The following is a 15,958-nucleotide window of genomic DNA, read 5'->3' as shown; positions in this document are numbered from 1 at the left end:
GGTCACGACGAGGCGTTCCCCATAGCGACCCCTAGAGGACGCAGTTCGAAGTTCCCATGAAAGGGAACTACTGTATTCCATAAATAAATGCAACATAAATGTGCTCTCCTCTCTCCATCTCTCACCTTCTCTAGTTTGGACAGGGCAAGAGAGTAACAGTCCTTCACTCTGAACTGCATGAATCTCATGTTTGATGGGTGAGTCAGTTCTGTGATTATACTGAGACTTGGAAACAACCTGGAGAGACTCAGACAGAGAAAATTAGACTATTATAAGATTTATATTTGCATTTATGCATTTGGCAAACGCATTTATCCAAAACAACTTACCTTGCATTCAATGTAAGCATGTTATTAGTTCATACATTCCCTGGTGATACTGAAATTTCTACTCACAGATTGCAGGTCATTGGTTCTAGTCTCACCTGAACATGGTCTGCACGTTGACAATGGTTTTAGCATCAGCCATATAGTCCTCCTCTGCACTCATAGTGCTTTCTTTATCCACCACCACTAGATTATCAGCATACAGAATGCCACACTGCAATAGGCTGTCCAAACTGTCAATCACACAAACATCCAATCAGAGATATTAACATCTAGAGGGATATATTTGAATTGGCTGTCAAAGATAGGGCTATACGATTAATTTAAATTAAAAAAAATAAAAAATCATGATATGATTGCAATTATGAAATCACAAAGGCTGTGGCTGTTAAATATATGCACTGAAAATTGTTATTATATTATTTTTTCTTAAATACAATTTTTTGTTTAACAGTGAAATATAACAATAATAACATATTTTTTAATAATAATTATTATCATATATTATATTAATTACTTATTTATATTATTTATTTATCAAATATGAATGTAATTATATATATATATATTATATAGTGATACACAATCACAAAGCAATTGGCCAAATTGTGCAGCCCTTTTTAAAATATAAAACACGTTTTAAATCACAATCACAATTTTATTAGAAAAATCTACATTTTTTCACCAAATTGTGCATGGTTTAATTGAATAAATATATGCACCATGCATTATTTTAATTTATATACTTTTTTTTTTTTAACAGTGAAATATTACAATAGTAATATTTATTATTTTTGTTTAATAGTAATAATAATTATCATCATTATATTATGTTTATTATTATTATACTGATATATAATTGCAACAATTTTGGCCAAATTGTGCATCTCTTTTCTTCATGTAAATGCCATGTTTAATCGCAACTGAAATTTTTATTAAAGAATCACAATTTTTTTGCAAATCGTGCAGCCCTAGTCAAAGAGAACTCTTTTGGTCTAACTGTACTTGTCAATGGTGCCACCCATATAATACACCATTGGGAAGCAGGAAATGGCCTCAAGGAAGTGGTCATCAGGTCTGCAGGAAGTAGAAAAACATTACTAACACTATTGAAACTCACATGAGGTGAATGTGTTGGTCTGGGTGTGCATATGCTTACAGGTTGTCTAGCAGCAGGACTATAGGGTTGAGTTCCCGTCTGGGTCTGTAATAGGCTCTTAAAGGCACTATGAAGTTGTAAAGGCCATTTCCAGCCGTCTCAGCAGAAACAATGATTAGCTTGTTTTTGAAGCCATACGCTTTTGCGTCTTCAAAGGAAACATGCTCACAGCTCTAGAGGAGCAAATATGACATGCAGATGTGGTCCAGTGCAATGCATATTACGCGAATACAACATTTGGACGACATTCGTACCACATGGAGGCTGGTGCTCACCTGATCAAGCCGTAAACAGCAGAAATGGGCTTTCTGGGGCAGGAGATGGCAAAGGGTCGGGGAGCTCCCAATGTATGGAGAGTTTGGGGGGTATCCTTTCACAAATCTGAGGAAATTAATATGAAAATGCACTCTAACAGGTTAGTTTGCATAAAAACATCAACATTTGCTTCATTTCGCTTCTTCAGTGGAACACAAAAGGAGAAAATTTGATGAATGTGCACATGCTCTGATACAGGACCGTGATTTTGTCTGATGAAAAAACCATACAGCGATTCAAAATGTGATTTTTGGAAAGAAAAATAAACTCCAGATTTGCATGTTGCGATTTAAAGGGGTCATATGATGCGATTTCAATTTTTCCTTTCTCTTTGGAGTGTTACAAGCTCTTGGTGCATAAAGAAGATCTGTAAAGTTGCAAAGACTAAAGTCTCAAATCCAAAGAGATATTCTTTATAAAAGTTAAGAGTCAGCCACACCTACCTAAAACGACTCGTTCTAACACGCTACCACATGTCTACATAACTATGTGGGAAGATTTGCATAACGCATTGAACCTTAAACCGCATAAACACATTTCATTACACCAAATACACAAAATAATGTTCTTTTCAGCAGCATCGTATGACCCCTTTAAAATGTGATTTTTGAAAACAGAAATAAACTCCAGATTTTCATGTTTGTTGGGCTGCACAATTGGGCCAAACATTCTGTGATTATATATCAATATGTACAATAAATGAATTATTAATATGACTATAAAATAAATAAATAAATAATCATTTTAAATATTAAATAATTATTACTCTTATTATACTGTAAAATGAGTACTGTACAATTATTGTACTTTAAGATAAAATTATTATTATTATTAATAATAATAAAAAAACATATCAATATAACTAAATGTATATTAATATTATATAAATACAACCACAAAAAATGTAACTAAATAAGATAACTATTATTACTCTTACTGTACTGTAAAATAATTATTTTATTTTTCTTATTTTATTATGATTATTATTACTAAAAGTAAAAAAATATTAAACAAAAATAAAAAAGATTACTATCATCATATTTTACAGTAAAATAAAAAAATCTAGCATTTTCTTTTACAATACCACTGCAAAATTTGAAGTCTTCATTTCTTCATTTTTTAAACATTAAATGATTTCAGTTTTATTTCGGTTAATTGTGCAACCCTACTCTTAACTGACAGCCAACAGTCATCAGTGGCTGCCAAAACTCAAAAACAATGGACAAAAAACACCATAAAATTACCCTTTTCCCTTTCGGTTTCATAAATCATATTCTTAAAAAACCTTATACACTTACTTTGCTTGTGAAGTTGAGATAAACCACAACACCCCTTTGAATCTGAATTAGGAGCTAACTCACTCATTAACTGTTACATCTTCATCTGACTGTCCGGCCTCATCCTCTGATTGGTCACTGAGCAGATCACATGGCAGCAAGGAGGCGGAGTCAGCGAGCTCCAGAACGGGCGCTATGCTTGGGCGGCGGCTTCCTTGTTCGTTCTCCGGAGGCGGAACCAGTTTGACAGCACTCTCAGTGGGACTGGTCTGAAAATCCATGGCAACCGTTCCTAAAAACAATCAAACGGTTATAACATATTCTTAAAAAACCTTATACACTTACTTTGCTTGTGAAGTTGAGATAAACCACAACACCCCTTTGAATCTGAATTAGGAGCTAACTCACTCATTAACTGTTACATCTTCATCTGACTGTCCGGCCTCATCCTCTGATTGGTCACTGAGCAGATCACATGGCAGCAAGGAGGCGGAGTCAGCGAGCTCCAGAACGGGCGCTATGCTTGGGCGGCGGCTTCCTTGTTCGTTCTCCGGAGGCGGAGCCAGTTTGACAGCACTCTCAGTGGGACTGGTCTGAAAATCCATGGCAACTGTTCCTAAAAACAATCAAACGGTTATAAACCGACCTCTGACAACCTCCTGTCTCTCTTCTATCCGTTCTCGCTCACCCATGCTAGCGATGATGCTATGAACAGGCAGGCCAGATTTAAAATGTCACAGTGGCCCCGCCCCTTTCCCTGATCTTCTTCCTGTCTAAAGATGAAGGCAGAGTTTTCCTCCTTTGTGATGTTGATGTAATAACAGGTGTCGCTGGCAGACATGATGTGGTGCGGTCCAGGGTTCAACAAGATGCTTTTGTTATCTTCTCTCTTCACACCAATCAGACACACACCGTATCTACACACCCAAACAAATCAAAATAGCCTGACAGCACAAGTGTAAACACATTTAATATGTTTCAAAAAAAGTATAAACCTACTTCTTGTGAGCGTGAAAGGCCGCGTAGGTGAAGCTTTTGCTGTTGTACTCTCTGAAGAACATGCTGTCACCCAGACGGATATGATACACCTCATTACCCGAGCAACGGCCGTACATCCTCTGCCACTGCTCTGGAGACTGCTGGCCTTCTCTGAAAAGGATTTAACATGTTACTGAACTATTTTTCCATTAAATTTTCATTTGTCAGGTGAATTTATCAAACATAGGCTAAGATATACTAATTGCAGGTTTAACAGAACTTGATTATAACGAGACTAGTGTTCAAAAGTTTGGGGTTGGTAACATTTTTAAAAAGTTTTTGAAGGAAGACTCTTTAGCTTACCAAGACTGCATTTATTTAATGAAAATACAGTAAAACTGGTAATACTGTGAAATATTTTTTGCTGTTTAAATAAGCTGTTTTCTATTTGAATATATTTTAAAATGTAATTTATTCCTGTGATCAAAGCTGAATTTTCAGCATCATTACTCCAGTCTTCAGTGTCACATGATCCTTCAGAAATCATTCTAAATATAAATATTTTTCAACAATATAAATGTCTTTACTGTCACTTTTGATCAATTTAATGCATCTTTACTGAGTAAAACAAAAAAACAATCGGATCAACAACAACAAAAAAACGTAACCCCAAAATTTGACCCCAAGTTTTCAAGATAGTGTTTAAAAAAACATGGTATTACCAGGGAAGTTATAAAATTAAGTAAACTAATTCTTAAAATAAAACTCTATTCATTTAGTAAATAAAAATATTTTTTTTTATAAAAAATAAAATTAAACAAATACAATTTAAAAAATATCAAAATATTCTGACAATAAAAAGACGTGCTGAAAAAAACAAGGTCATGACTACAGGTGTGTTTGGGAAACCTGTCTGAAAACAGTCAATATTCTTAGCACAGAAATAACACACTTCACTTTTAAGCGCGATAAGAGAGTGGCGACTCACTGTCCGCGAGATGTGTGGACCAGTAAAGTGATCAGCGTAGAGGTGGCCGGACACAGACAGTTCAGAGCCAACATGGCATATTTGAACTCTTCTTCACACACTACATGATCTGCAGGAAGAAACAGGCATTCTGCTCAGAGCCAAGATGGCTGACGATTACGAATATGAGTCATCCAAGGGCTTCAAATGATATAGAGAATGAAAGTAAGGAGAAAAGAAATACATAATGCAGAAAGAGTGAGCAATATTCAGAAAAAGAATGTGGAAATAAAGGCAAATTAGTACCGGCAAACTTAACATGGAATTTGTTTTCGGGTTTGAGAATCTGGACGTAAAGAGGGCAGTTCGGAGCGAAGTCTTTCACAGCCCAAGCCCTCAGAATAGTCTGGTGATCCTGTCAATAAATCAATACCAGTCAATATGTTTATTACCTCTGTATATACATTTGATAAACTGACTGGATTGAATGCGTAACACAAATGATACCATCTGACTGTACTTTAATGTTGTTAAATTAGTAATTTTATTTATTTAGTTATTGTAGATTATGTTGTGTGCACTTTATTTTTTCTTTCTTTCTGCATCTTTCTTTTCTGTTTTTGTTTTTTATTGTGTATTGGATTGTTTAATGAAATATTCTGTTTGTGATAATTGGTAAAAAATCTGTTACATCCCTAGAAAACACACTGCTCTGCTCTTCACATGACATAAGATCGGATGCAAATTCTGAGATATTATTCTAGGGCTGCACAATTAATCGAAAATTAAATCGCAAAGGTGATAAATCACGATTTGGCAGAAGCTGCCATTGTCATGCGCATCTTTCAGTGAAGCACGGTTCTGTGATGAGCAGTAAATCTCCATCCGAAGGCCAGAGGGCGCTCTCGCGCTGAAACTTCAAATACGCCCTGCTGAAGAAACCCAGGAAATCCCTAAAGCGATTGCTGAATAAACAGAAGATTTAACTGCTTTGACTAATTCAACGTGACTAATAAACACATGACTGCGACAATATATGGTTCATCTGAGTTCGTCTTATTATAATGTTTATTATAATAAAGTATACCTTTAAATCGTCTGCGATTATGAATGCGATTTTGCGTAGCTGGTCAGTGAACTACGGCTCTGTGTAGTAAATGCCGCTCCATCTGAAAGCACGTGCTGGAGATTTACTACTAATCACAGAACCGGCTTTATTGACGAGATGCGCATGATAATCACATTCGATTAATCGTGCAGCCCTAAATCTAGGTATTCTAGTGTAATATTATAATCTGTATGACATCTTTTTATTTAAAAAATACTGATATGTATAGCTTTACTAATACACATGAATGCTAAATAAAAGGTTAGTGATTTATGTGAACACTCACTGCTGCCATGCGATCAGCTTCATTCCTGCTGCTAAGAATGAAACATGCTTCTGCATCATCCATCCTACAGAACAAAAGCGACCAATCACAGAAGCCAAAATTCATGCTATTGCACATCTCGCTCTCCTTCGAACAATCAGAAAACTGTATTGTATAAAACAAAAAGTGAGATAAATTCTGTGGGGACAGACTTGGAATACAAGTATATAAGAGCACAGAATCAACTACTACCGACCAATGATCAGTTTTTAATACATTTTATCCATTAGTTGTTGCAACCCTATGAAAAACAAATAAGACCATATGCAAATCCACGTATGCATAGGCAAATGCTGTGATTGGGCAGTGAGGCTGTCACTCACTTGGCTCTGAGTAAATCCTGGTTTTTGAGGGCAGAGCCTTGAAGGTAGATGACCCTCTGCGACCACAGTGGGATCTGCAAAATCCTCCTCACCTGGACATCCACCTCACATGGACACAAGATGACCACGTAATAATCCTAAACATGCACAAACACAACAACATGCGATCAAACTAGAACAAGATACAGTAAACATCAGACAAGATGGATGGAAAAGTCATTCTGAACTGATTAAATACACACAGACAGAATACACACCTGTGTGTGTGGGTGAGCGTAGAATTCGTTGAGAAAGTACATGAGTAGGCCGATTTTGAGAGTACTGACACATAAGACCACATGTCTCTCTGTCTGAGCTCGATGTCTGCTGTAGTTTCCTCTGGATTTCTGCCTTTCCATCCACAGATAGATCAACTCCTCAAACTACAGCCAGGGAAGAATAAAAATGAGCGTAGAATTCGTTGAGAAAGTCCATGAGTAGGCCGATTTTGAGAGTACTGACACATAAGACCACATGTCTCTCTGTCTGAGCTCGATGTCTGCTGTAGTTTCCTCCGGATTTCTGCCTTTCCATCCACAGTTAGATCAACTCCTCAAACTACAGCCAGGGAAGAATAAAAAGACACATGATAAAAACAAAAAATACTTTGAAAGATCATTGGCATAGCCAAGTCAGTATTTGAGTAGACAGACTCAAAATACAATTAATTAATTAATTAATGACAATAAATAAAACAAGTTTTTGAATTAATTCAAATAATAATAATTAAAAAAATAAATAAATAATAATAATAATAATAAAAAAAAGAAAAAAGAAAAAAAGAAAAATCATTTTGATGATAAAATGGCATGTGCTAAAAAAGAGAATAAAAAACTAAACTTTTAATGTGAAATACATTTAATTATTAATAAAAACTTAAATTAAATTAAACAAATACAATTTTTAAAAAATTATCTTAACAATAAAATGGCAATATTGACTTGAAAAAAATGAAATTGGTGAATGGAGTGGTTTGCAAATACTTGTTTTTATGAAACTACAGAAGCTTTATTTCTTGTTTTGTTTTTAAAAGTGAAAGAAAAAAATACTTAAAGTAAATAAAAAAACTCAATTATAAAAATTCAATTATTAATAAAAATACAATTAAATCAAACAAATACAATAAAAAAGAAAAATAATCTTGATGTTTTTCATGTTCTGAAAAAGACAGTAAATAAAATGTAACTTTTAATAAAGAAAATAAATTCATCTGTTATAATAATAAAAATAACAATTAAAAAATACTAAAATAATCTTTACATTATTTTAAAATTAGGTGAGTAAAAAACATGCTTAGATAATTTGCTGTGCTCATAGTCAAGTCAGTATTTGAGTAGATAGACTATAAAAAAAATATATATTTTTAATAAAAAAAATAAGAAATGACAAACTGAAATTACATTTTAAAACAATATAAATTATCAAACAATAAAATGACTATCTTGACTTGAAAAAGTCTCCAGTAAGCGGTTTGCAAATACTTGTTTTTCTGAAACTAGAGAAGTTTTATTTCTTGTTTGGATTTGAAAAAATGAAGGCGAGTGGATTTAAATAGTGTTTAATTATCATTGTTTTGATAAATGTAAAAAAGTGCTTGATTCCTCTGACCTGTAGAGGCAGCACCACCAGGGCCACACAGATCATCACCACCACCAGCAGCTGAGACGGCCAGATCTGTGGTGTCACATCGCTGAAGCCCACCGTAGAGAAGGTCACGATGCAAAAATACAAAGCGTTAAAGAGAGACAGACTCTTCTTACCAGCACGCTCTAAATGCTGGATACCACATGTGCTGAAAGAGACAGAAAGACTTTAGTGTAGGTGATGACAGACAGAGAAGAAGAAGAAGCAGATGTGATAGGTAGAGGTGGGTGATATACCCGTTGAAGCAATAAAATCGGCAGAAATATATATTTTTTTATTGTGGTTTTACAAGTTACATGGCAGGGAGGGGCTGGTCTTTAAGCTCCGCCCTCCTTAGATGCTGTTGCCAGCTTTTCTGCTAGCGCTTGAACTGCTGCTGTCAATAGAAGCTATGTAACTGAATGAATAAATTCTCAAAATTAAACTCAATTTATTTTGTAAATAAAATACATTAAAAAAATAAAAGATGTCATTTTTAATAAAAAATTAAATCATACAAATACAATTTATATAAGTAAATAAATAAGTAAATAAAAATTACACTGAATAAAAATAATTTCAAATATTAATAAGAAAAATTAAATTAAATTAAATTAAAATTATATTGACAATAAAATAATTTGCTGAAAGAGACAGTAAATAAAAAAAACTTAATTTTAATATAAAGCAATTTCACATAATAATAAAATTAAATAAAAAACTATTTACAGTAGATAAAAGCAAAATTGTTAATAAAAAATAACAAATTCAGCTATTAACAAAAAAAGTTAATCAAACAAATAAAATACAAAAATTACAAAATCTTTACTATAAAATGATGTGTGCTGAGACAGTAAATATAAAACTAAATTTCTAATAAAAAATAACAAATGTAATTATTAATACAAAAATACAATTACATTAAAAATACAATAATAACAAAATAAAAAGGCATGTGCTGAAGAAGACGGTATATAAAAACAAAACTAAATTCATAATAAAAAATAACAACCAATCTTGATCAAAAAGTCTCCAGTAACATGAATTGGTGAATGGAGAAGTTTGCAAATACTTGTTTTCTAAAACTAAAGCAGCTTTATTTCTTGTTTGGATTTTAAACATGAAGTAAATGAGATTTAAACATGTTTAATTACCATATTTTAAATTGAAAAATGTGCATATTGATTGACCAAAAATGTAAAGAATATCATTATATACATTTTTGGATATATCACCCAGCCCTAAACCAGATAAAAATGATTCTTACCCAGTGAAAACGAGACATAAGAGAGTGCAGATAAGAATGAGGACCTGGTTGAACATGGCAGAGTGTGTTCTCTGAATGGCCCGGTGCAGATCATTCTGTAACACACACATATCGTCTGGTTTCTGTACAGCACTGCATAGACACTGGTGTGGGTTCATTTGGGAATGGTTAAAACTCACTATCATGCTCTCCAGAGCACACTTGGCCAGCCAGCAGTTGAGAAACACAGGGATAAACAGGTTTCTGAGGGGAGGCCAGAAGATCTGACACAGAGGAAGAGTCAAACGGGTCAGACTTCATTATCAGATGTACTTTGGGATGCTTCTGAAGATGCTTCGTTCTTACCGTTATGATGAAAGGGACAGTATTTAGCATCTCCAACAGGAAAAACACCGGAAATATCTGCTCCCATATATTACCCTGAAAAAACACATGCACTCAGAAACAATCTGTCTGGAACATCAGGAACCAGTAGTTGTGGTTTTACAGTGCTGTGTCAAACAAACAGCAGTAACTAGACACTTCTAGTCTCAGATTCAGAACAAACTGAGTGTGAAAAATCAATAAACACGTTCACACATTGCACATATGCACAAACTCACCTTGTAGCTGAGGTACATTAGCAACATGGCCTCCATGAAACTGATGGATGCTACAATCACCTGAGGAAAAAAATGTGCAGAAACAAACAGCCAAGAGCGAAATTTCATCTCACAGGACATTACACTTACTCATTTAGATGAAAAACACAAGTATTTTACTATACAGAAGCCAAAAATAACTGCAGTACTGAATTTCAAGAGCTATCCTGAGTAGTGCACATGCTTTATAATGTGAAACACTACAGGCTGGTGCCACCTGCTGGTCAAAATTATGCAACAAAAATTGGTATGACACCTTTAAAAGCAGCACTATTTTTTGTCTTTATACCGAATCACTTTTTTGTCTTATTCCGAATCACTACGGTACACTTATAATAAGTACTTATATTTGGACTATTGTAGCCTGGTCGGGTCGTCACCGCTGCGGAGTAACACATACCTGCGTGAATCGCCATAGACATAAACTTAGAGAAGTAGCTCTGGTTGGAATGTTCTTCCGCGGGATGTGTGCAGTTCTGTTTATTAACCGCTAGAGTGCCAAAAGTTACATAGTGCTGCTTTAACAAACCAATAGCAAATGTTGACATAAAAGTGTAATCTCCCTTTAAATGTAATCTACAAATAATTCAATAGCATTAAATATGAAGGTTCTGTAAAATGTGTGTTTTATTAATTTGTAGTCTTTGTTTTGTGTGTTATTAGGCAGTACTTGTTAAACTAGTTCAATTAAAAGCAATTAAGTATCATTCTCCTTAAAATTAAAATTCATTAACTTAATTAAAATGAACCTATATTATAAAACTGACCTGAGATCAGTTAAAACCATTAGACACTCATTCGTGGGTTCACTAGATCATTTTTTTAATTTATAAATAAAGATTATTTGGAGTATGTTTTACAAAAAAAAAAAATTCAGTCTTTCAGCTACAAAATTTCATGTTTAATTCAATGTGTTACTTGCCATTTCTATGTAATTATTTGTGAAATTTACTGGCAATTTCTAAGTGGAAATTGTTTCTACACCAATTTTTTTTTCCAGTGTAACGGCTTGAAATATTTTCGAAGCAAAGCCTTGTTTGCTGAAATCACATGACCTGGCAGTTTGATTCTGAACCACTGATTCAAAACAAAAGATTTGTAAATGTTTCATAGCTTCATGAAGCAGTGTTTTGAAGGCTAAATAATTACATTTAAATATAAATGGCAATGCTTTACAATAAGGCCTCATTTGTTAACATTAGTTAATACATTAAATAAAATAAACTAACAATGAACATTATATATTTTTTTTAACATTTATTAACCTTAGTTAATGTTAGTTAATAAAAATGTTCATGTTAGTTCACAGAGCATTAACTAATGTAAACAGACACAACTTTTGATTTTAATAATAGTTTAATAGTAAATGTTGGACTTAACATAAACTATGATTAATACATGCTGTATACGTATTGTTTATATTAACCAATATAATTAACTAATATTAACAAATGAAACCTTATTGCAAAGTGTAAAGTGTTTGCTTTTCTTTGGACTCACCTGAATGGCCCATGCTGGTACTTTTCTGTCTACCCAGAATATCAGCTCCCTGGGAGAAAGAGACCGATTAGAGCGAATAAATTAGAAGTATGAAATCAACCCCAAATCACATCTGCATATTGACGCTGATGGTTTGTCTCACCAGTTGATCTCGTTGGTCTGCGTGGTGCTGTTGCAGTTGATGCTGTAGAGAGAGGAGGTGTGGGTCGCTTACTGTGACACATCAATCTATAGGGGAATTTACTGCAGCATATGAAATGATTCACTAACTTTCTTTGAATATTAAAAATATTCTCCAATACCAGCAAAAATTACTTACAGTAATCATGCTCTATAAGCCATTTTACACTCGCAAACATTAAAGAGATAGTTCATCCAAAAATGAAAATTTGCTGTAAACTACTCATCCTCAGGCCATCCGAGATGTAGGTGATTTTTATCTTCAGTAGAACACTAGAGAAGAGTTTTAGCTGAAACTGTGGCCCTTGGTGATTCATAAGATGCAAGTCAATGGCTGCTGTCACATGAGAGTCAAAAAAGCATATACAGGCAAGACAAAATTAATTATGGATTACAGGTAATAATGTTGTAAATAATGTTTACTTTCTTGCACAGACTGATCGTTTCACTTCATAAGACCTCAATATATCACCAGGAGCCATGGGTATTAATTTTGTCTTGCCTGTATTTTCCTCTCAAGTGACAGTAGCCATTGACTTGCATTTTATGAATGACCAAGGACAAAAAACTCAACAGTCCCGCACACTATCAATACTTGCACATATATATTTTATTAACAACATTTGGTCATATGACCTTCATCAGGTATACAAAAAATATTCAGGCTGAACCTCATTTAAAACAACAAATGACCAATCACTGCAATGATACATCATTACCAATCACAATCAATGATGTAACACATCATAATATTAGAAACATCCTGTAGAAAGGTTATTATATACATACCTTCTCAATAATTTTTTTTTTTGTATTAATTAGCATAATTCGGGGCAAAAATAGAGCCAATTGCAGTGCCACTCACTTGAAGATAAAAATCTTTATCAAAACTGAAGTAATTAAATTTCACCAAAGACCACCGTTTCAGATAATATTCTTATTTACTGTTCTACTGAAGAGAAAAAGTCACCTACATTTTGGATGGCCCGAGGGTGAGTAAATTAACAGCAAATTTTCATTTTTGGGTGAACTATCCCTTCAAAACAACAGTTCTTACCATGTGTGGCGGAGCTGGGCCGGATTGTCTGTCATGACTCGTATAATGTAAAGAACACATGTCAAAAGCTTCAGACAGAAGTTAAATATTCGGATCCTTAAACCTGGAGGTGAAAGGTCAGTGCATTAACGGGCCATAAAATAGACGTACAGATGACAGGTTAAAAGTTACGATTAAAGGTTCAGAGGTAAATATGTACAGTTCAGGCAGACTTACTGGATCTTTGGTTTTTGATAAAGAAAAGTTTGAGTCTCTCTTTAAACGTGTTCTCATCCACATAAAACTCCACATGGACCCTGCAGGGGAAAAAAAATATATGTCCAATAACCAGTCAACAAATCACTGACTAAAATCACAACTGAATGATTGTGACATTAACTTAATTAAACTTGGAAAAACTGGAATTTTGTTTTAAAACATTTGCGAATACAGCACCATTTCCATCCCATGTGTTCAAGAGAACAAAGTATCAGTAATAAAATAATAAAGAATTGCTGCACCGGGCGAAGCCTCTTTTTTCCTACATAATTACTTGCGCCTCAGAGCATGCAGATGAATGCTGAGATAAACGCTGCTGACGAAACGAATGACAAACGATGTTATCTTCTGTTTGGGAATGCATTCGTGTGAGAAAATTACAACAAATAATTATGACGACAAACTTTGGCTCAGTCATTTTAGAATGACTAAAATAATATTTTAGATGGTGAGCAAGGATATTGGTCTGCTGGTTAGTCAGTTATCCAATCACATGATCTGTTGAGGCAAAGACACATTTTTGTTGCTCATCCAGGAACTTATTCGATAAATGTTTCCATCTAAGTTTATGTGTATGTTTTCTTAACAGATAAAAAAAAAAATATCCCTCCAATTAATTTTTTATGCATATTTTAAGATTTTATGTGCATCTTGCTGTTACTATCCAGTATTTGTTATGCAATATTACAAAATTTACATAAAAATACATGGATGGAAACATAACTATTGACACATGGTTTTAAAGTGACTTAACTGTTCCAATACCTTTTGGGGACACTGTAATAACTTTATTTACAAAGCACAACAAATCATGAGGTCAAAGACATGGTTTCAGTCAACTGTACTGGCAATATATAGGCAGACAATAGGAGAGAAAAGAAAAGTGGGAAAAGAAATGCTTGCTTTATCATGAAAGCTTTACATAAGTAAAGGTGGATCTGCCAGCAGTGCTGCCTTATAGTCAGTGTGGGTGAAAGTGTGTATTCGTGCATGTGGGTAGTTGAAATACTTTTAGAAAGTTGACAAGTCCTGTGGTGTGACATGCTAAACTCCATCTAAAACTGTTTTAAACAGCATTTTGTGAATTACTTTATAATTATCATCATGCATGCATATACTAGTACTATTTTAAATGAAGTAGTAAAAGCAAAATCTGATTAAAATGGTGAAATATGCACACATTTGAACCTGAAATCTTGATGTTATTAAAAATCAGACACACTATGCATCAAACACTCATGTAGATATTGATGTAAGTGATTACAATGCATAAATCATGTTATATAATGTCATCTCTATATGTGCCGTTATGTGTGAGTTTTCCTGTGCATGTGGGTGTAAAACTGATCAGTGATGTTTTGACGCATGAAGACTCTTTTTATTCTTTCCAGCACCATGTTTTACTCTGTTTACATAGTTCAGCACTAAGGGCAATTCTCTACATTACAATCCCAGACATCTTCACTGGAGATGCGATGTGTCTGCCAGTTCCCATGGAGACCACAGGAGCTGTGGTTTTATTTGCCGTCATAAAGTGAGACGAAGCCATCAACATTACGACCCCTGGCACAATGTCGTGTCCTAAATATTCCATATGTTTCTGCTAGAAAATTCATGGGTGATAGTATTTAGCGTGGTTTATGTATAAACACTGTGAAACTGGAAATAGTGACAAATAATTAATCTTAGAAAGAATACTAAAAAACTTTGACAGCTGAAAAGTGCAGCACTCATCAGCACCTGGAATCCACTACAGCGTTCCAGATTCAGGAAAACAGCAAATAAGCCAGACTCAGTGAACGTTTCCACTTATTCAAACATGCACAGACTGCAGTGACTCTTAGAGACGTCGTATCCTACCTCTGCCCGGCATCGCTACCAAAAGAGTCCAGCCTCCAGTTGACCAGAGCCGGGTTAACCCAGGACGGCACTGCATTCTTCTCTTCCATAACAGAGAAAACCCAGAGGATGTGCGGAGATCTGAGCTGGCTATAGCGGCACGGTTCAAAATAACCCACCCACACGCTCTTGATTGCAGGTGAGCAAGCGTGCGCTTCACTGCCAGAGTTCTGCTTGGTTTCTCTCTGTCGTGTATGTCTCAATGTACTTTAATTGTATAGTAGTTTCACTAGCATCTCTTTGTTGAATACAGGCATAAGTTGGACGTTTTTGACATGCACAACAGCTGTGGCAAACCTACCATTATATGCATTCTGTTAATGCATAAAGCTTATGCATGTTTTTGTATAATGAATGACTGTCGTCATAGCAACATGCCTCAAGCATGTATGTCTTTGTGATGGTGGAAAGTCACACAAGTGTATGTAGAGATACCACAATGTGTTTACAAAGAGAACTTTGAATGAAGGAGCAACTCAAACTCAAAACCAATAGACAATTTAAATGTCAGTCAAATGAGCAATTCTTTGGCTTATTCCCGCTGTCCACCTTTCCGCAGTGCCCACCCTCTCTCTCCCTCCTGTTCTCAGGAAATTACAGATAATAACCTGCTCAAGAAGCTATTTCTGTCGATCTGCAGAGATGTGGCTGTGTGCACCCACACACTCACACGATAAGACTTTTTCTTCAAACATTCAAGATTTGCCAGAATCAAA

At 34.6% G+C, this 15,958-nt stretch overlaps 1 pseudogene; it reads right to left on the bottom strand.

The window, feature by feature from the left end:
- The window catches only part of LOC107675700 (potassium channel subfamily T member 1-like), a 19,943-nt pseudogene extending 4,651 nt beyond the window's left edge, over positions 1-15,292 (bottom strand).
- Positions 15,293-15,958: the final 666 nt, after the last annotated feature.

This window comes from Sinocyclocheilus anshuiensis, unplaced genomic scaffold (assembly GCF_001515605.1).
Source record: "Sinocyclocheilus anshuiensis isolate Anshui unplaced genomic scaffold, SAMN03320099.WGS_v1.1 scaffold708, whole genome shotgun sequence".
NCBI classification, from domain to species: domain Eukaryota; kingdom Metazoa; phylum Chordata; class Actinopteri; order Cypriniformes; family Cyprinidae; genus Sinocyclocheilus; species Sinocyclocheilus anshuiensis.
Note: the sequence above shows the minus strand (reverse complement) of the source record. Positions and strands in the feature narration are given on the sequence as shown.